Source organism: Centruroides sculpturatus, unplaced genomic scaffold (assembly GCF_000671375.1).
Source record: "Centruroides sculpturatus isolate CEXI.00-Female unplaced genomic scaffold, Cexi_2.0 scaffold144, whole genome shotgun sequence".
Classification (NCBI taxonomy): domain Eukaryota; kingdom Metazoa; phylum Arthropoda; class Arachnida; order Scorpiones; family Buthidae; genus Centruroides; species Centruroides sculpturatus.
In genome coordinates this window covers 459,593-483,045 of record NW_019384315.1, presented here as the reverse complement: position 1 = coordinate 483,045, position 23,453 = coordinate 459,593, and the positions used below count along the sequence as shown (strand labels likewise).

The 23,453-nt window shown below is 23.3% G+C and overlaps 1 protein-coding gene across 2 annotated transcripts in view; it reads left to right on the top strand.

The window, feature by feature from the left end:
• LOC111623152 (homeobox protein Hox-D9-like) overlaps nucleotides 1-23,453 on the top strand; it is a 150,701-nt gene that overhangs the window by 107,617 nt on the left and 19,631 nt on the right. Inside the window, exon 1 of one of the 2 annotated variants that reach the window (XM_023365636.1) lies at nucleotides 7,294-7,314. The exons of the other annotated variant lie outside the window; for it this stretch is intronic. The gene's annotated coding sequence lies outside the window, so the exon portion shown is untranslated. Of the gene's footprint in view, nucleotides 1-7,293; nucleotides 7,315-23,453 lie in introns of those variants that run through there. 2 annotated transcript variants of the gene reach the window in all.

Genomic DNA, 23,453 nt, shown 5'->3' with positions numbered 1-23,453 from the left:
ACATTTTCAGTATTATAAACAATTGAAATGTTCTCGAATTTGTTCTAGAGTCTTATTTTTTAAATTTAATATAAAAACATTAAGTCTGTAGTATCTATAAATCTAATTCATTTTTTAGCAGGCGTCAACATAATATCTATGTAAAAGCATAAGAAACTACGAGTATTTAATTTTCAGAAAACAAAACAACTTTATTTAATATGAATATTAAACTTGACGTTAAATTTTTTAAAATGCTAATGTTAAAACGAAATTAAAAGTAGATCTAATAAGCTACAGGTTGTTAAATTATAAATGATTTTATTGTTACAANAGCATAAAATTTAGGGAAAATTTAAGTAGTCTTAAAACAGTTTATAATTGACATATAAATTATATTAGAGGGAAGAAATCTAAATATTAATTTTTTAAATATGTAGACCTAATGTTTTTATTTTAATCTGTAATTTCATTGTAGATTTTTAAAATTGTACATTATAAAAAAAATTGTTGTGACATAAATTACGACAGATGAAATAAAGCACATCTAAATGATATTTTTTAATTTTAAAATAATTAAAAAACAGAAATAGACTAACAATCCTAATAGTAACCTACTGTATATATTCCTAAAAGTTTATGTAAGTTATATATCTGGCACTATCATCTATTTGTAATAAAATTCTATTCGATTAAATGATTTTTAATAATCTACATACATTCAAATTACACATTAGCCTGAATTTAATAATATTTTTATAAAGTAATTTACAAATCTAAACTTCAAATTTAGATGTCAAACTTAAATGTAACTCTAAAAATTTTAGGCTTACATAAAGTAGATTTGTTACTCTATTAAAAATCTATGAACTAATTAGTTATAATTTTTGTAGTCTAACTTTTTAGAAAAAGGAAATAAACTTATCTTAAATATCCAAATTTCATTAATCTATAAGATTATGATAGAAAAATTAGCTTGAGAATCAAACCGTAAAAGAAGTAAGCCTAATAAAATATTGATTCTGTTTAGGCCTATCCTAAAATTAACTGTGCAAGATTATTTTGCTAAGATTACTAGCTAATAATCTAATTTCTCTTAGATTATTTTCCTAACAAGCATAAGAATACCGGAATAAAACCATTAAAAGTTAAAGTGATCTCATGTATGCGTAAGCCTAATCCATTTTTGTCAAAAAATTGAACCATATATTTATTTTGAAAACGTCTAATGAACCAATGAAAACTGATTCATTAGACTAAGTAATTTGACCAAAAGATTAAACGTTTCTTTATTAATATAATATAACAACTTAATGAATAAATGATTGCTTGATCATTGAGAAAGATCAAGATCTCAAATATATAGGCTATCAGATCAATTGGATTATTAGAAACAAAATTAGTTTAATTATAGGCTATATATATTAAATGATTGGAGTTTAATATTTAATTGAAAGGAAACAGTTTTTAATAATGAATTTATTTTAATTTATTTCATATCTATTCATTAATATCGATCAATTAATTTACAAATGGATTCATACGCAGTTTTGAAATTTTGTGAAACACGAATTAAAAAATGCTAATTTTTACACAAGTACCTGAATAAATCAGTTAGCAAGAATTGGAAATGATGATTTTAAAAATATATTTAAAATAATCAGTAGACTTGTATTTGAAATGGAAAGAAAGACAACACTCTTCGAATCATCGTCAAACTGAAACTGTTCAGCCTGGAGAGCTTAGAGTGGAAAAACAGGCGGAGTTAACAAGCATCATCCAATAGCTCTTCAGGACGCATTGATTGGTAGTTTGAATAGCCAATAACGTTCTCTCTTTTCAGTCGCGGATTCACTGCATATTTCCTATTTATAAAGAATAAAAAGAAAAAATTTATGATCCTTCGTTGATCTCAGGATTTATATTAAGCACAAGATTTAAATAATATTAGTCAAATATAAAAAATGAAAAATATTTAAATACATTTTCTGCTGAGTAGTGAATAAAATTATCCAATATTTAATGATACTTTTATAAACGTGTTAAATTAACTGAAATAAAAGAAAAATATAATGTATTTATTTTCTATTTGAAATATAACACTAAATAATAATTGATATTTATATAAAAATTTATTAAACGTAAATTAAAGCTTATTTTAGATTACATGTCTATTATTACGCTATCAGTGTAAAAAATTAGGCACATGGCTTCTAATTGTTTACACTGTATTAATATTTTTAATTAAATATAGTATTGTATTCTTAATACATAATAGGCTTTATTTGTTATTTTAGGGCTAAGATCTATCGCGATGATAGATAGTTTAATTTATAAATAAAAAATAAACTCTAATAATAAATATGTTTTTTAAATTAAACAAATGTCATTGCTTAAAGCCGAAATGACTTAAATTTACATTCTGAGTTATAATTTAAAAGATAATACTTCAGTTTTAATTAGGCTAGATCCCGGAATCGGTTGATCTCAGCATAAACAATTAAATATTTAAATACAGTAAGGTCTTAAACAGATTACTATTGTTTTTGAATGAAACTTTTGAAAAACCTTTTATTTCAAACTTTACTTATAAATTATGAAAATGACAGGGAAAATGTGGTTTTTATATTTGACTATGTTTTTACAGTTCAAACATATATAAGCAGATAAGCACATAAGTTACAAGCATATATAGGCTATAATTCAGAACATACAAGCACATAAGCCAAGAAGAAAGATAACAATTTGTATTACAGTAGGCTTATATCTTAATTATATCAAATAGATTATGTCAGACTACAAATTTTGAAAGTTATTTTCAGTTTAGAAAATATTATATTAAATTTATGAATTTGGAATTCATGAAAAAATGAAAGATGAAAAGGTATTATTTTAATTAAATTGTCTCAATGTCCTTTTTTCCTTATTAATATGTAAATTTTTCGACTATAAATTCGACTTTCATCTATTATCAGGACTTATTATACTGGTTTTACAGATAATATTACAAAGATTAACAGAAAACAATTTTTATTTTAGGTATACGAAATAAAATAAAAATTGTTTTCTGTTAATCTTTGTAATATTATCTGTAAAACCAGTATAATAAGTCCTGATAATAGATGAAAGTCGAATTTATAGTCGAAAAATTTACATATTAATAAGGTATTATTTTAAATAAAACTTTGTATGTCATTAAAATCTGTAGCTATTTAAGTTAATGTGGTCGATGCCTATTTTTCTTATTCTTATACAGTTACAAACATATAAAATTAACATTTTTATATTAATTGTTTTAATCATTTTGCAATTAATTTTCATCAAAGATATAAAGTTTCGTTGACATAAAATAGCGCTAATATTATTATAAAGTTAAATTATTTTTTCATCAACAGCTTATATGATTATTGTTTAAAATAATAAAATTTAAATAATTTTGTAAATAAATATATGGATTCTGAAAAGATTTTTTAAATAGAAAGGTCTATGCTTTAGAAATCTACATTTTAAACCTTTTTCAGTGTAAAAAAAAAAAAGAGTTAGATTGTAATGCTTAAGTTGTGAATAACGTTGTTTTTGAAAAGTTAATTTTTAATAAATAAAATCATGATTTAAAATGAATAATTTAAAATTATAAAGTTGAAATGAAATGTGCGTTTATATTGTCAGATTTTACAGACTACCTGTTACAGCAATAATAAGAAAGTTCGTATTAATAACCATGGGAGAGTTCTGATTTCATAGGTCATTTAAGAAACTACTTTCATAGAATAGGAGGAGTCATAAATATTAGTCTGCTATATTGCGAATGATTATATAGCGTTCTCATCATGTATCCTGCTGACCCTTGCTGATTTCAAACACTGTAACTAATTGCTCATCGTTATGATTAGAATCAACGAAAGTTAAGCGGTCTGTAACTAATTGTCTATCAGCTGTAACTACTTCACAGCATAAGTTCTGACTATAGAGAGGTTTAAGAGCGATTTTATTAGCAACAAAAGTTTTATTTCAAGCAATTGTACGAAAGTATCTCACAACTTGCTCCTAGATCATGTTAGGCGTGGGATATGGTTAGACTGGATTCTAGAATAAACCCTTTGGAAACAACGAAAACTGCTAAAATAATTGAAATTTTTATTCAACAGTAAAGTAACAGATTCAACTAATACTTTCAAATGTATTTACTATTTTGCCAAAAATATAATGTTTAAATTTTAAATCTACAGTGAACATCTAACGCGATTCAAATCATCTGATTATAACTCAAAATAGTTAATAAAATTTAACTAAAATCTACATTTAAAAAGTATTTAACTTAATTAAGTTTATATTATGAATTTCCAATTTAATAAAACAGAAAATGAATTGCCTCTAAGTGTAGCTATACCTATAGGCTACAGGTTTAGTTTACGTATAGCTGTCTAATTAAATTAATGAAATATTTTAATTCTTTGTAATATAAATATCTGGCATCACTGTTCAGATATTAGAATATTTTCAATATTTATAATTTCAAAATAAAAGTAACTTTTTATATATGTGCCTAATTTTTATCTATTTGTATTATTTATTCTTAGCTCAAAAAGCACTTCTTTAATTCTGAATATATTTATGTAAGAAAATCAATCGGCTGCATTATTTGTAACAATTTAGTTTACTTTCTAGTATAAAGTATATTCCTATAAAAAATAAAAAAAATTAATCGTCAGCTAGAAAAAGTGAATCTTGAAATTGATTCGGCCTAAGGCGAATACTCCCGGATCAACTAAAACCGGAATCTAAACGATAACTTATCAGCTTATTCGCTACCGAGTGCCATTATAAAGATAGTTTCCTCCTACCTGGAATGGCTACTCCCTTGTTACAATTTAACTATTGTCTTTTCTTAACATTTTACTTTCGGAAACAATTTGAAATTTTATTCTATCATTTTCAAGAAATTTACAAATTTATTCTTTCATTTTCACGAGTAAATATGGACGTATTCTTATTATTTAAATTAAGCTTCGAAAGTTATTTATGTTGCCACTTAATGTTTTAATATCAATTAAACTTATTAACAATTTCAAACGTTTTAAACTCGAGTTATGAGCTACATAAAGCCCGTTGAATTGGCAAAACGTTTAAATATTTAGATTTATCAAATTATTAAATCTTATCTAATAATCGAAACTATTAGAGACAATAAGCAAATGTTTCCTAGATGAAACATTCGATAAACATCATTTTGAATCAAGATAGCATGTCGTGATTTGTGCTGGCTTTCTGCGTGATAACATGTCATCGAAGAGGTTAATGTCAATCGTAACGTAGCTGTTGCTGTCAGTAGAAATGATTTACATTATTGACGAATAAAGTGGAAATATTTTTTTTTTTTTTTAGTTTGAAACACGATGACGTTTTAGACTTCATTTTATAAACATGATTTGCAACTGATTAAAATGCAGTTAACTGATAAGCTGAGACATTAAAAAAACTAGGATAAAAATAAATATAAATACACTTCAAATTTTCTTGATTTTTATGCAGTCTTATTAGATTGAAAAATATCAATATATTAATAATTATATCAAATAATCTTAATTTTTTCTACTCTAAATATAATTTATATAAGTCTTTAGTATTAAAATTCATTAGTGCTAATTTAGATATAGAAACTTTAATGATCTGAAAGATAGGACTTATCTTCCTATTAATATAAATTGTAACGAAACAAGATGAAATTTTTCTTGATATCATCTATTCAAAACTTTATCTATCGTAGGTAATAAAATTAAGTATTTTTAACTATATAATTACTAATTTAAAACGGTTTTGCAATTTTGCATATTTATAAGATGTAGCCTACTGTAGGCCTATACTTAATATTCTTAATTGATTTATATTTTTTTAACTCAGACATATTAAGGTCATTATTTTTACTTAAACTATAATAAAGATTAATTATAATTTTAATTAACATGTAAAAAATCTAAATAGCTTAAGAATAGTTATTCTTATTCATATTTTATATAAATATCTTATCTGTAGTTTAGCATATAAGCTACTGTAAATTACGTAGTAAAACTTTAAATATCAGATTAAAATAATTATTCTTTCTGAAATTATTCCGTTAAATTTCAAAGATATGTTTTCCTTTAAATTTATTATTTTATTCACTATTTAAAACATACATTTTTTTATAGCTTATATAAAGCGGCCTTGAAGAAATAGTATTAAAGAACGAAATTATTATACCTATTATTGAATCTCTTATTTTTAGAAATTTTAAACTAAAGTAGAAATCTGGAATCACATTGAAAATGTTTATAAAATAAAATCACCATCTTGATATCGTCAAACGTGAAATAGTAGTTAGACCAATGGCATGATGAAGGGCATCATTTGAGAGCATTCTTCGTTCTTGTCAACATTTTCTGCCACGAACTGCTATTGCCACTACAACATCCATGATTTAGCCGACAAAAGAGGAACTGCTGTCGTGAAGAGCTTGTTGAAAGATCTTCTGTTTAAAACGTCGAGTCTTGTTTCGGCTCTTGCAAAATAGAATCTCAGTTCCAATTAAAAGAATGAATGGAGCTGAACATAAAATGATCCGGTCGATAGATAAATATCTACATAAAATTTAAAAATAAATTAATTATTTCGTTGTTAAATGTGTTTATAAGCAACAAATGTAATTAACAATTCTATTCATGTTTACATTAATTAGTCTATATTATAAAGTTAACCCCCCCCCTTTTTAAAGTAATAAAGACCTATCCTTTAAATTTTAATCGAAAGAAATTCCAAATTTTGTTAGAAATGTTATATTATCGATTCAGTTTCATTGCTTAGAAGAAAAACTTGTCTGTGTTAGCTTAATCGTCGGAAGTTTCAGGTTTCTAAAGCATTAAATTTCATTGTCAAAAGCCAGATCTAATTCACATGCCTGTTAATCTCGTGTATTGAGACTAAGTTAGTTGAAGTACAATTTTATCATTCTAAAATAACAACAGTTGTTGAAGTCAATCTTGTAGCTAATTTAATACATCTGGATTTCCTAAGCTGTTATTCAAGAGAAGTTAATAGGCTTACGACTTTAAGAGGGCCTAAACTTTAGAGTCCAATGTGAAAGCTGCATCTGTCTTTTTTCTTTCATCGTTTCGACATCCGGGCATCACGACTATCTCCTCCCCTCGTAGAAATTTCTGCATACTGGAGAAACGTTGTAACACTATGTGCAGACATGCGGGCTACAGACTGCTCAGATCCTGGCTGGATCGGAGGAAGCAGCATCGACCGATCATTCGATTCTGTTGGTCACCCCGCTTTTATAAGTCACTCATGAAGGTAAGGTTTTAAATTATAATTTCTGCAACTTATTTCTATCCTTAGACTACTTAGAAGTTAGCGAATTCATTAGATAAGCTGCTGAGATAACTAAAGGCAATGTATTTGAAAATTTGGTAAAATATGATCAAATTATTTTAAAGTATAAGTCCTAATTCATATATTTATCATTTACACACACTTTTTATAATAATAGTGAGATAATGTATCAAGATTACACGACTCAAATTAGAATTTATTAAGATGCTTTTATCTTCTTTATTTGTTAATGATTATAGTTTAAAGACTTAAAATAAAATTTTTATAGACACTAGTACAAATGAAATTTTACAGTTTATGAGTCCTATAATTTTTTTTTATTAAATAGTGTACCTTATAAAAATAAATCGATAAAACACAAATGAAATTTCTATTTTGAAGAAGAGATGTTAGATCAGCGAAGTTACAGTATCTGCACCAATTTCTTTACATTATAATTGTTAATATATTCACATTTTCAGTATTATAAACAATTGAAATGTTCTCGAATTTGTTCTAGAGTCTTATTTTTTAAATTTAATATAAAAACATTAAGTCTGTAGTATCTATAAATCTAATTCATTTTTTAGCAGGCGTCAACATAATATCTATGTAAAAGCATAAGAAACTACGAGTATTTAATTTTCAGAAAACAAAACAACTTTATTTAATATGAATATTAAACTTGACGTTAAATTTTTTAAAATGCTAATGTTAAAACGAAATTAAAAGTAGATCTAATAAGCTACAGGTTGTTAAATTATAAATGATTTTATTGTTACAATTTAATAATTTAAGACTTAAATCTATTTATTAATATTATAAATTAATATTAAGTTTTAATTAAAATTGTAAAAGTGATTTTAACCCAACAAAATTTCATTTCGAAAGATAGAGATAGAACGTCAATAACTAAATCTTTCACTTTTTTTTAAGAAAAATATATATATATATATATTATCTCTTAAATCTATAGAATTTTTATGTGCTTTAAAATCACTTTTATATATATTTTTTCAATCGTTAAACGTCGGATAGTAAAATATGATCGCTCGTCTACAAAAGCAAATTCATTATAAATTTTATAAACGAAAAACTATAAATTTTCGATCAGACTTAACGGATATTTATGCTGTGAATATTCTAATAAAATTTGACAAATAAAGAGACTCTGTATTAAAACGAACTTCACAAAAGATTAACTTTTTTTATTTCTTTTATAAAGTACCAAAAATTATAAATTTCAACTTACATTTTAGATTTTCTGTGAGTGAAACAATTGGTTACCTAATGCAGTTTATTTAATGCAATAAAAGTTAGGTTTTTTTTAATTAAAAAGAGTAATTTTAATTTATTTAAATTAATCTTATTAAATATGGGAATGACATCGTTAATACACATAAGACGTCTCCCATCTCATTCATTCTAAGTTAAAACTAATTTCATCAGTTTTTTTAGTTACAATACTTATTTGTTGATGAATTTGGAACTTGAATGTGTTTTGATAAATTTTTATTCATTAAAATATTAAAACAAAAAGATGCGTTTTAATATTATGCTGTTATTAATAAAAACACAAGATCAGAACACAGGTTTAGTAGTTTTAACTCTCACACTTAATTTTTTGGCTTAAACTACAGTTAGGTTATATATTTTAAATTAGAAAACTTATAGCTAAATAAAAGTTTTATTAAGTATATAATTTATATTAAATGAAAACATCTATTAAATATAGTAATGAAGTATATAATAATTTTTTTTGCATTAGTAATATGAATTCAACTTTATATTTACTTCTTTTCTTTACAAATTTTACTTACTTTTATATTTATAAGAAATTTAAGAAAAAATTTTAAAAAATGCAATGCTTTTGTAAATTTATTTTTAAATTTTTATTAGTAAATAAGAAACAAAATATTATAGAACTAGTTTTAATCGTTTAAAACAATAAGGAGATTCATGTCTCGAATGCATTTCTTTAGCCTATTAGTTCTGAAAAAGAAAAAAGATATTAAGTATTGTTAGGCAAACTTATAAGTACTGTATTTATTAAAATAAAATAGATTATAAATATTAGCCTAAAGAGAGTTATATACTGTACTGTACAATACTTATAGATAATTTAAATATCTTTGTTTCTATATTCTCCTATTTTAAAAAAACAATCTAAATTCATTAGATTTTCTTCACAAAAACTTACCTATCAACATTAAAATTAATTCTAAAAACAGTTATTTGGCTTTTAAACTGAAAATAACAGATTAATACGCTATACTAATTTTATTTTTTATTTTTTTAATTTGCCAAATGTATCCTTAGTAAACTTACGCCTTTATAAGTATAAAATTATAGGAAATATTTTTAAAATATAAAATTTCAGTTTATTCTGTTACTCCTGGGTCTATTGTAGAAAATATTTTTTTATTGAAAGATTGAGTGTAAAACATTTTAGGTCTAGTTATAAATTATATCATTAAATTTAAACAGCATCAGTTAATTCTAATATATCTAATGTAATTAATATCTTTTATCCAAACTAGGTGTAATGCATTGAAACTTATCAAATATGTTTCGGATGAATTGCTAGATATCTGCGAAGATACTTTTATAGTAAGCTGCTACTAACACAGGTGTCTCATTGTGCCTTATCTTTATGTTCAATCAATCATGTTACCCGAGGTATTAGTGTTTCTCTCGCTATAATTTATATAAAAATAGCTTGGGAAAGAAATGTGATTTTTTTCTCGGAAAATTTTTTAAATATCTAAATAAATTTACTTTCAAATATAGAAGTGTATAATAAATAATTATATAATAGCATTTTAAGATCATACTTTTCGAAAATTATTTACAATTTTTTTTTAAAGCGCGCACTCGTTTAGTTTTTGAAACAGATAATAGAAATTTGCTTAAAATTTTAATTTTTTATAGTATATTTATTTTTTAAATAAGACTAACATCTTTATTATTTACATAGCATTTACAATGGTCTTTTTTAAGGAATTTTAAACAATATAAGCTTAATCTTAGTTATTAATAAACAAATCAAACACGTTAACTAATTATTAAAGTTTTTATAACCAAAGATTTTTGATTTTATATGTTCAAGATTTAAAGATCTATTTTTAATTTATAAGAGTATAGCAGTATATATTTAGATTTATAACTAGTCCCATTGGAAAGTTATATAAAATGATTACAATAGGTTATACAATTTAAGATAAAAAGTTGAAATAAGTTATTTGTCTATGAACTTTAGAATATTCGCGTGGATATTATTATGCTTAATTCTAATTGTAGGCCTACAAATTTATCAAACACTAACAAAATTTAATTGTATTTTTCAACCCTACATATAAAATTATGGCCTATAATTATCTCACATCGCATTATTTGAATCCGTTTCGATTGTACTGTACTATGTTTATATTCAATTGAATATAAGCTAGATCCAGTTTATAATTATGAATTTGTTTTTGTTCCTACACTTTTTTTTATAAGTTACGTGAAAAAACGAATGACTTATTTCAGCTTTATTTCTTTAATGCTACTCTATTTCATTTGTTGGTAAGTTAGAATAATTTATGAGTAATAATAAATTTAAAAATGAATTGCCTTTTGCTCGAAATAATCTTTTCTTTTTTATGAATTAGCTTCGTTTCATAAATTTTTATGAGCATTTCATAATCCTGCAAACAATATTATCTATAGAAAAAATAAGAGTATAAAAATGTAATTGAACTTAATAAATAATCAAAGTTTATATTTAAAAAATTTATAATTAATCAATATTTAAAGTTAGATTAATTTTGTTGTTATTATCCAAGTTAATTTTATGGCATAAACAAAGGCTACAAGAAAATTAGAAAGGTTTTAATTTTGCCTTTCGTCATGAAATTAGATTTAGATCTACTAATTTAAATAATTTATTACAAGTTTTTAGAATAAGTTAGAAATTTCAAGATGAAATTTTATTCAAAATTTAAATATATGCTGATTCTTTCATTTTGTACAAAAGTTATTTTAATATTAGTTGTCTACATTAGATTGGATTAATTTTTGTTATCATTAGTAGCCTATAGATTACCTGTAAGTTCTAAAGCAACAAGTATATCTATATATATTACAAAATATTAATTAATTGAAAATTAAAACAAGAAATAAACTTAAATAAATTGTAGACGGTTCACTTCATTTAATGAATAATAATAAATATATATAGGCTTATATATATAGTCTATATATTTGTTTTCAGATTAAATCTTAATTTATACAGTATTATCTATGCATTGCTGTAGCATGTATAAAACCATTTTGCTTTTATCTAGAAACTATCACTAATTATTCTCCTTTTAGCCACATCATATTTAAAGCGTTTAAAACTTGTAAATTTAGTTAGGCCTGGATATATTAAAACTATGAATTTCAAATAGGTCTAAGCTATTGTATAGATAGTCAATAACCTAATGAAATTTTCGAACCGAAATTTCGAAAAACTAAAACTTGCAAAGTTTTTTATCGAGATTTTTGTAGTATAAATTCAATTAGCGACAATTATTAAGCTTAAATTATGTTTATTTTTTCTATAAAATTCATTTGCGTTTTTATTTCTTAATAAATGCCTGGAATAGGCTAACATCCATATATTTGCATTTTAATGAATGAATTAAGTGAATGAAGAAGCTTATTATCATGATTAACATTTATAACATTAGATCTGTAAATTATTATGAAACTATTATGCCTCCAGGTATAATTTTTTCTTATATAAAAAACTGCTGTTTAATTACAGTATGCTAATTTTAATTTTTCCGTATCTGATTTTTAAGAAAGTTAAGCTTATCATAATTATCAAAATTTAAGAAAATCGGCTAATAGTTATAGAATACATTGCTTATAAATTAAAATTAGACTTATTATTATTATAATATTTAAATTTATAACATTCTATTTTAAATAACAGCATTTTTTAACCCGTTCTGTTTAATTTTCTGGCCTGAGCTGAGAGGATTTATCTCATATATATTTTTTGAGCGATACAACAAGCTGAGATTATTATAGGCCTAGATTAAACTAATTGATTTTTATTTATGAAAGTGTTATAAAAATATATGGACTTTCAAATGAATATGACTAGAGATTTTTACTTTGTGTGAGGAAATTGTGATTAAAAAAAGATTTTGGAATCTTATATAGTGTAAGTTTAGAATACAAGCAAGTTAAATGTTAAATAACTTGAATTTTACAAGATAAATTAATTGAAAAAGACGATATAAAACAAGTTTATAAATTAGAATCGAATTTAAAATCGTTATTTACATGAATTAAAATTACATTAATTTGATTTTATTCTAAAACTGAAATAAAATATAAAATTGATTTTATCGTCTTGGGATCTCATTTTATTTTGTAGGTGCTTGTCATTCTAAATTAGATTACTCTCATTTATAAAATTTTATCTAAATAAATAAGTATAGGCTATATTTTTTCTCAAATTGAATCAAGGACAAATATTAATTATTAGTTAAATTCGAAAATAACTGAATATAGATATGTTGAAGAGGATAAAAGAAAATTAATACGTCAAAAATAATTTTATTTAAATTCTCTAGTCATTTACATGTGAAAAATGATGGAAAGTTAAAAAAGATTAATGAATATTGTACTCTTATAACATAATTATGTGAAAGTGTAGCCTGTAGTGTCAAGCCTAGTAGCTTCGCAATAAAAAATTATTGCACTTAACATTGTGGAAGAATGCAGGCATCTCTTTTCGTTTCTTCTTTTTAGCCTATTTGATGTCATAGCGGTAAGTACAGGCATATAAAAAGTCTCATTATCAGCTGTTAACTTGTAAATCTTAAGTTATTTACACGCGTTGTATAGAGGCTAAAAATGGGTAGGACTAATAGAAAAATGCTAAAATCGATTTTTTTATTATTCCTCCATCAAGATAGATTTTTCTATTGTAACGGAGATAACCTATGATATAGAAAAACTACTGCTAACTTGTTTCTTATAAAAACAAAATATTCAGTCTATATTTTAATAAAATTTTATTAATTTAAATTGAAACAATTTAGTGAAAGATGTGTAGACTATGTCCTAGTTGTTACGCTACCGAAAAATGGCTCTGTTAAAATCATTTTTTTTTTTTACGTTTCAGAAGTATAACGATTTGATGAGAGATTTTAAATATTATTGCATATAACATAATAGAAATTCAATTAAAGTCTAATATTCAGTTATAAGGTTTTGAGTTAATGAATTAATAATATTAATGATTTAAAAAATACAGACAATATTTGAGATAAATGTTTATATATTGATATAATAAGTAATTGTGATTCTTATATTCATTCATTGTCAAGATCTATAAATTTGAAATGGTAGAACTATTATTAATATGTGAATATATTCGATTAAAATATTTTAATAATCAAAAGATCCTACCTTTAAAATTAAAATGTAAAAATAAGATTATTTTCAATATATTTTTTGGATATTCTTTCTAATTTTAGAAAGAATGTGAATAGAAGATGCGGATGTAAATTTCTAAAAGATTTAAAAGAGTATGAATAAATAAATGTGACTCACAAATTACAAGCGAATCCAATCCACGTTGTCTGATGACGTCATATCGATCCCGACCAGATTTCTGTGAACTGATTGGTCTTTCTTCAATCCGCATCCAGTGGCGTCAGGGCCCCTGCAGAGAACGAGGTTGAATGGCCGACGCAAAACTGGTCAAACTAGAAAATTCTGGCGGCCAAATGCAAGCTTTATTTATTATTGCAGACATGTTTAGAAATTATCAATAATTAATAAAGATTATTTTTTTAAATATTTCGTTTTTAATATAGTATATTTTTATTGAAATTTAGAAGCTGATGATGTTAAACGAATGATGTAGGCCTACACCAAAAACTAATATATTCGCGTAAAATAAACTATATTTTTATATAGAATTAAGAAACATAAAATTCATTTTAAATCAAATATTGCGATTATTATAAAATCTGTATTCTATAATTAAATTCTTTGTAGTTCTTATAATATTAATACAGTCGCCCCCTATAACACTGTTGATTTTTCCGTTTTATATGAATTCCATGTTGTACGAGTCACTTAGATTTTACAAATACGTTTGCCGGGCTGTGAACGGCTCACGTATTTGTAAAATCTAAGTGACTCGTACAACATGGATTTCATATAAAACGGAATTATCAACAGTGTTATAGGGGGGGTCGACTGTATCTATTTTCACTAAGTTTAATTCTGATATATTCGAAGAGTATTTGTGTTTTATACAATAAATTATAAATAATCTTTGAGAATAATACATTAGAATAAGTTTATATGCTTGAAAACTTTTAGGCCTCATATTTTATTATGATTTTAATTCTCTTTTTACCTATGAAATAAATTTCAATAAACTTTTATTGTATTAAGGAACAATTCACATAGAATTTAAGATACAAATTATATAACATGTTAGTTTTAATAACAATATAATTTCAACTATAGTAGTTCTCGTACAATTACTTAATATAAGAACAAATCAGATTGTATCAGTCTTGTACTGTGCTATAAAGTTTTGAAAATACTGTAGTTATAGAAAGTAAATATTGTTTTAACGTCAGACTTATGGAAAAAACACTTTTCGTCTTTAATCGACACCGCAATTCGTGAGCTTTCTTACAAAAAATGTGAAGTTTAGAACTTTTATTATTATCATAATCTGTAACAATTCTCCTTAGACAAATCATATATAATCTTATGAATTATAATAAAGCTATTTATTTATAAAGGCTATAATATTTTAAAAACTAAATTAAATACTTTTAGTATCGAATTATTGAATTCAAAGCTAGTGAAAATTTTTATGGGAGTTATGATTGTAAACAGTTAATTCAGTTAAGATATAGCTATAGTTTAGCCTTTAACTTTTATTTATTTACACAGTTAATAGCAGTTTTGCTATGCAGGCATATCTACATACCAGTTTTCTTCTTTTCTTATTAAGTGTGATCTATCGGAAAAATAATTTATTTGATATACATATTTCAGACATTTTTCAATCAATAATTTTGAAAAATTTTTTAGATAATTTCATAAATAAATTTTTAAATCCACTTTCCTACAAATCAACGAAATAAGTAATAATCATTGAAAAAATTTATTATATTAGTAAATACATTTTTAAGTATAAGGTTACTTCTAGTATGTCTTTAGGCTATCTGTTTAATTGCGAGAATATAATTTAAATATTTAAACTATAATGTGTGATAATTTTTTTAAGTAAAAATAAATAATATGCTTATAACTTATATGAATCTGTGTATGATAGTTTTATAAACTTATTTAAAAATTCGTTTCACTTTCACTAATACTAGGATATTGATGTTTATATAGCCTAACTTTATATAATTTTATTTCAGAATTTAAGAATTTAACAAATGATAGACCCTGTGTTTTTATAAGATAAAGATACCTTAACGTTTCGTACGAAAATTTTGGTTATAATATACTAAAACAGAATAAAAATATTATTAAAAAAATAAAGGGCTAGTGATTGTCAAAGATAAGAATTAGATTTATTAAAATTAGTTGAGTTTTTCTCTGGAATACACATTTGGCCATAAAATAATCAAAGTTATCACTAGTTTTTTTAACCAATTAAATAGTTTAACCTGGAGTGTTTTTATCGTATTGAAATAAAATAATTCATTTAAAAAAATGTTTTAAGTTATTTTTGGTCGAGAGAATAAATAAATCTGTTAGATCATTTATGTTCAAAAAGAAAAACAACCGAAATAATAAGAGTAAGGCATGTTTATAAGATTTAATAGGATTCAATCAATTAAAATTATTTTATGTAATAGTAATAGTATGAATGAATTATATTTAGAAAACGTCATTTCTAGCCTATATAAAGAACTAGAATTTCTAAAATACTGTTTAATGTATTTAACTGTTATGAAACTTATATTCTTGAACCGACGTAACCATAAATAAACATTTTAATTGCACAACATTCGGAAGTATTTTGCTTCTGGTTAAATATTTTATGAAAGTAAACTAAACTTATTGAAATAACCCTAAAGCTTCTTATATATAGACTAATTACAGATTATGTGGATATTACTGATAAATAAATTATTGTTTTAAGGGAAGAAAACATTAATTTGTAATTACTGCGCTTTATTTTAATACTGGTACAGTTTTAATACAAATAAATTTTAAATTTCATTAATTAATATATAGTACGAAATCTATAAATTATATTTACTGTATTATTTTAATTTTTTTAAATTATATTTTGTCTATAGGCCTATACGATTTATATTTTAGATCTAGAAAGATGTTGTAATCTATCGGCTTATATAGACGATATATAGTATATAAACCAATTCGTATCAATTTTTTATTTAAAATTAGAATTATCCATAAACTAAATTAATAAATATTCATATTATACTAATGTTTATTGTTGAAATTATTTAAATTGAATAAAAAATTTATTTTAAAAATGTTTACAAATTTTCACCAAAAGTGATAATCTGTAAATTAGATTCAAAATTAGATATTCTGGATGTAGGAAATGCAAACGGAGAAAGATAACAAAAGAAAATATTAAAGGAAAAATGACTATTTCGTCTCCCATCACAATACACTTGTCAAAAAAAGATAATAACATGTTACGCCTTGTCAGTATCTCATTGGTCGATTGTACTGTCCAAGGTCCATAGTCCTATGACAATGCAACATTCCAGGAAATCGAATCCAGCAATGTAGGCGTGGTGCTAGCTGACATGCGAGGCAAGTCGCATGATCACTAGTCCGAAACGAAACTTTGTTCAAAAACCAAGGACGAATAAGAATTGTTAGCGAGAAATGAAACACGCCATTGGCTAACAAGTTTGTTGGTATTGATTCGTTTAAAGATGATTCTCAGAATAAAAATATTTTTCTGAGAATCTGTTGATAACATTTATTAGTAGATAATATAATATAATGTGCCCAGTTATTTAAAAATAATCGAAAGTTGAAGTGAATAAAAGTAATTTTATTAACAATTGAATTATGTTCGACAAGTATTTTCTTCTATTTTTAAAATAATTCATAAAATACTCTTGCGGCTTATCCAACAGACCTAAAATATAAATTAAATTAAAGACTATTTTTAAAAAAATAGAAAGTAATTAAATTATTTTATTATAATGAATAATTGATAGATTAATACATAGATATGATACATTCAAAATTTTAAAAAGTTTTTTTTTAAGTACAGCACATTATGAAATTATAAATATTCAAGTTTAGATGTCTATACTAAATTAATTTATTAAAATTATACTTACATATATTATTATTTTTTAAAAGAATATATTTAAAATGTAAGATAGGACTGCTTTGAAAAGTTATAAAAATAAATAAATTTATAAATAATTTTCAAAATTATTTTGATTCAAGTCTTATGCGTTACATATTAAGATAGATCAATTGAGAAATAAAATTGTATAAAAGTTCAATTTAATAATTTATTATTTAACATTTTAAAATATATTGATATTTTTTATTAGAAATAATAAATAATATATTGGAATATCTTTATTAAATAATAACTTTCTTAAAAATTTGAAGTATTTATCTTAATTATTAAATCATACTTAATGAATTCTAATTTAACAAAGATTTAAACATTCAAGCTATCGATAAAATATGCTTATCTTGCAATCAACACCTTTAAACTAATAATCAAATGTTTTTCATTACATTTATACAACAGATAAATTTTCATAAATTTACGGATCATCTTGGACGATTTTGTCCTAAACATTAAATATCATAAAATTTAGATTAAGACTAGTTAAATATCTCTTAATGTTAAAATATTTAAAAGTGAAAACTGGCGAATTAAAAGAAATTCTTTAAAAAGTTGTATAAATTGTAAATTTTTGTTAAAATACACACTTAATCAGAAAATTATACAGAAAATCTAAAACAATTTATTCATATTTTAATATAATTTATTGAGCATACCAAAGTTTTACTCGTTGATCTATTCTATATGAAAAGACATTTTTGTCGTATTTAGAATTAAATTAAACAATTTACAATTTAATCTTTAAATTTTATAAAGTCAACTTAATAATTTGGACTGTAAGTCTAATAAGCCATCTCTAGATATTCTAGAAAAAGTAAAATATATAGCCTAAACGTAAACAGTATTAAAATGACCAAAAACAAAATTTATCCTTGTTTAAATTTAAGTTTGTTCTTATTTTTATTTTTGGAATATTTCATCTTCAGCGATTATAAATTTTAAACAGCTTATATTATTAGTTTTAATTTAAATTGTTTATTATTTCAACAGATCAATTTAAAAGCTTGTGTGTGTTTCTCTTATTTTATATAAATTACTTTATTCAATTTATTCTAACAACTTAATAACAATTGCTTAAGTAGTTTGTAGTGAAAGACAAGGTTAAAAGTTTAGAAACTTTCTTATTTAAAATTTAGAAAGTTCTTTAAAATTTAAATAATATAAAATATTTCCTTTGAATAAATTTTTTAAAAAATTTTCCAATTTCCTACAAGGGTCTATTTTATCACAGAATTAGGCTATAAATTTAATTAAAACAGCAAGAAAACTTTTAATAATAGTACTGTACATTTTGTTTAACTTAATTTGAATTAAGTTATAATTAATTAGCCTATATCTGTTTGCATATAGATCTGTACAGTTTAATTTCGTATAGAATATTTATATTCAAATATTCGTATAACTATCTTTGAGTCATTTTTGGAATAAATCTGTTATATCAGTCCTAAGTAACTCTCTCTTAGGTCTTTTCAAAAAAGCAATCCGGTTTCGATTTTCGTTCGAGGAAGACTACACTTTATTTTCCTCTTTGTAAATCCAGATTGAAATGTAACTTAATAAAAAATTTAAAAAAAAATAAAGACAAATCTCAGACATTTTTACAAATTAGACTTATTCTACATCAAACTTCAGCTTAAAATCTGATTCTAAGTTGTTCACCTGCAATAGGCTATTAATCTTCATAGTTTATTTACTATAGCCTATATTGATAATACATTGACCATATTATCAATATATAGTATAAAGTCGACTGTAGACTTTATACTATATATTGATAATATGGTCAATGTATAAAAGATATTTTACAAGCTTTAATAAAACTTAAATCTAATCAATTTTAATAATTTTTAAGATTAACTGTCATAAATATAATAAATAAAATATGCAATAAAATGTTCTAAGAAAAATAAATTTATAAACTTCTTTATTAAAAATCATTGATATAAAATTTTAAAAAATGTATAAATAAAAAGATTTCAATTAAATTATATTATTAAAAATTTAATTAATAAAATTGTAATTTTAAAGCTGTCTTTATAATCAGCTTGTTAGTGCCGTGTAAAAAATCCCGCCCATTGTGTATTCCCTCCCATCTCTGTCCTGATTGGCGAAATTATTGATGACAACGACGTTTTGACCTGAATGAGTCACGTTCGTAAAATTCCATTTCTTTTGTTGATAATTTGACGTCCTGGTTAAAGTCTTCGTTTTCGTTCCGGAAGAAGAAATCTAAAAAAGAAAAAAAAAAAAAAAACTCAAAAACAATTCTTTTGTATTCGGTTCTACAGAACAAAAGTATTTTGTATTTTAAATTTCAGTACAGACATTACGAAAGAATGATAACAAAAATGATTCTCTATAATTCTCTAATGAGAAAATATTTAGAATTTGGTGCTTAGATAACTCTTGCGTATAATAAAAATAATTGGTCATTAGAAAAAATTTATAGAATTTTATAGTTATCATCTTATTAGATAGGATTTATTGATCATTGTAAATCTTAGTTTTATATAGCCTATATAAGATACATGTCAGAAAATTTAATTGCATTAAATTACTGTAGAGTAGTTTAAATACGTGCATTTTTATGAAAATAAAAATAAAAATAATTATTTAATACAATTGAGTTTTTAATAAAAACTTAATAAGTATGCACTTAATATTTAAAATCATAAAAGGTATTTCAGTCTCTAGTAAAATTAATTAGTTTTATATAATTAAAACTACATTGATAAATAATTTATCAATTTGTTAATTATTGAATTATAGACTATTAATAAGTTAAGAGTTTTGATTTTCGTTTACAATCAAAATAAAATTTTTATAATGAATAAAATTAGATTTGCAATTTTCTAAACAATTTAACTTTTTTCTGATATAACTTTGTTAACAGAAGTAAAATTTGTATATGTAACTTATATTATTATTAAATTAGCACCCCGCCCTAATAAAATTATTTTTATAGATCTTGTGCTTTAATCAAAGCAGTTGAATTATGTAACGATTCATGATTTATTACATATATTAGTTTTCTCTAACAATTTAAATAAAAGTATATGAATTCTCAATAAATTAATTACAAAAATTATAACACTCTAATTGATTTTCGTGTGTAAACATAGTGCGCACTCGAAGTTTCACGTACTTTTTTGTGTAGTTGTAAAATATTTATTGGTCTACAATTATATCTAAAGTAAATTAGCCATAAATTTTAATGTAAAAGTCTTGTTGCATATACTTATATGCAATGTGTACTTGAACATACTCATTTTTGTAAATAACTATAAATACATTTAAATAAATAGACTATTTATAGAGAGGAACTTACATTTCTTAAGTTATTTTATTATTTTATAATGTAATTATTAGCGTGTTTAGAATATTATCCGAATATTAAAGATATTTACTTCTTATTTAAATTCTTAGAAATCAAATTGTAAAAAAAATCTAGGAATAAGAGAATTAAAATCAATTAAACACAATAGAATAAATTAATAAATATAATAAAAATCTATAATTAAATTTTATTTTTATTATAAAATATTTAAATAGTACTAATCTTATAATAATTAATCGAAAAAGAGAAATGAGGATTTTAGTACAATTTGTCATGTTAAAAATATGTAAAATTATATAAATTATTGTATAACATAAAATTATAACTCATAATTGTAAACTATTTAATTTTTAAATAATTTTCGGTTGTCTAAATTCTCGGATTTTATTATAAAATTAAAAATGTAAAGGGAGAAAAATTTATATTGTATTAAAATATGACTAGGTTGTGCTGTGAAAGACTTCGCCTCCTCTGACAGTCCGTCTGTTTATCTACCACCAATGAGACAAGGTTTCCTATCGATGTCGTTGGCCTTCAGCCAATGAAACAGTGGAACGACGCAGAAGCATAACCTTATTCGTTGCTAGTTTTTACGATTAAATTTTACCATTTCTTGTCACTAGAGGGCAGTGTTTGTATTGGAAATGGTTAAAATAAATATGATTCGAACTCTTAAAATAAAAAAATTAGTAATTATTTTTAAAATTAATTTTTAATATTTTGTATGCAAAGAATTAATTTTAAATTTTTAAAATGTTTTTTACGCTATTCAAAGAAGACCATTCTTATTCTAGAAAGATTAAAAGATTTTGAACCACTATAAAAATATTCGGCATTAAATATTATTATATAAAGATATAAAATACGTGAGTATTTTTTATCGCAGATTTCATTCGTTTACTAGAACCTGGGTTATTTCTGAATCGCATCACGGCAGCTGCTTTATTCTTACGTCTGGAACAACCTAGTCTTTCCCGCTCCCAAACGTGTGTAGCATAGCAATGAAGTGTCGGCAATGTTGAGCTTAACAAGTCGTTCAGTGGGTTGAGAGAGAGATATATATACAAGGCTAACATCAAGTCATAAAAAGAACGATAAAATCTCTTTTAATAAGTGGCGGAGAATTACACCGTGATAAATAGCCTAATAGTAAATAAAACATTAAATAATACGCAGATAAAACCATCGCTTGACACCTGTAATAAATAACGGAATATAATACTGAGTAGTCATAAAGAATCTGCTGTTACCTGTATCTACTTGCTTGACAAGTTGATCATAAGTCGAAAGTGTAGAGCACTAACGGTGTTTTTACTATGGATGATTAATTTTCACTTTTTTTTTTAATTACGGAAAATGCACTGTTGCTAGTAGCTTCTTTAAAATATTATCTGGTATAGAAAAAACAGCTCTGTCTTAGTATATATAAGTTAATATGAATACACCGTAGTAGCACTTAATCTCAATAATGTTATGTCTAATTATATTATAAATAATATAACTTAATAGTAAAGTTATGCAAACTATTTGACATTTGTATAATTATAATAGATAAATCTGTACAAGTAATGAGCACGTTTGGAAAGAGATGAGTCTAGGCCTATAACATATAACTGTTCTAAATTGCAGTATTAAGTCTATGAATTAATAATCGATGTCAATAACTTTATTTTTATTATACAGAAAAATTTAATTTTATTCATTTATGATCTATAAAAGATTAATCATTATTCATCGCAAAATTATTGCATTATTGATTCCTCTATAAAGATGATATTAAAAAATGATTTATTCTTAATATAAACATAAACANGTAAATTATAAACACTTGAATAAGTTGATAGATTAATAATATTTCTAAACTTTTATAAGAAAAGTAATAAAATTTTAAAAATTGATTTCCAAAATATAACTTATTTTATTATAAAATTAGAAATCAATGATTTATTTTCTAGTTATAATTTATTGATAAAATATCTTAAAGAAAGTTAAAAAGAAAAATTATATATCAAAGCTTTCTGCATTATTACACATTTATTTATAAAACTATAAAGAAATTTTTCATATTTTAGATATTGTTAAGGAAACATTAGCCTATATAAAATTTTATAATTTTTATATCAATAATTATTCTAGAATTAATATGATTTGACATAGTTTATTATTCAAAAAATATAAAAATTTAATATTTTATCTAATCTATAAATCTAATATAAGATTTTATGAAAATTTAAATTTATAGAGCTTTTAAGTAAATCAAAATGATTATTATAATTTTGTAAAATAAGAAATAATTAACTTTTATTTAAAAATTTTTTAAAATGATCTATTTTCTTATTAAAGTATTTTAACAAAGTTCTTAAGTAAATATAAATTATATATTATATAGGCCTA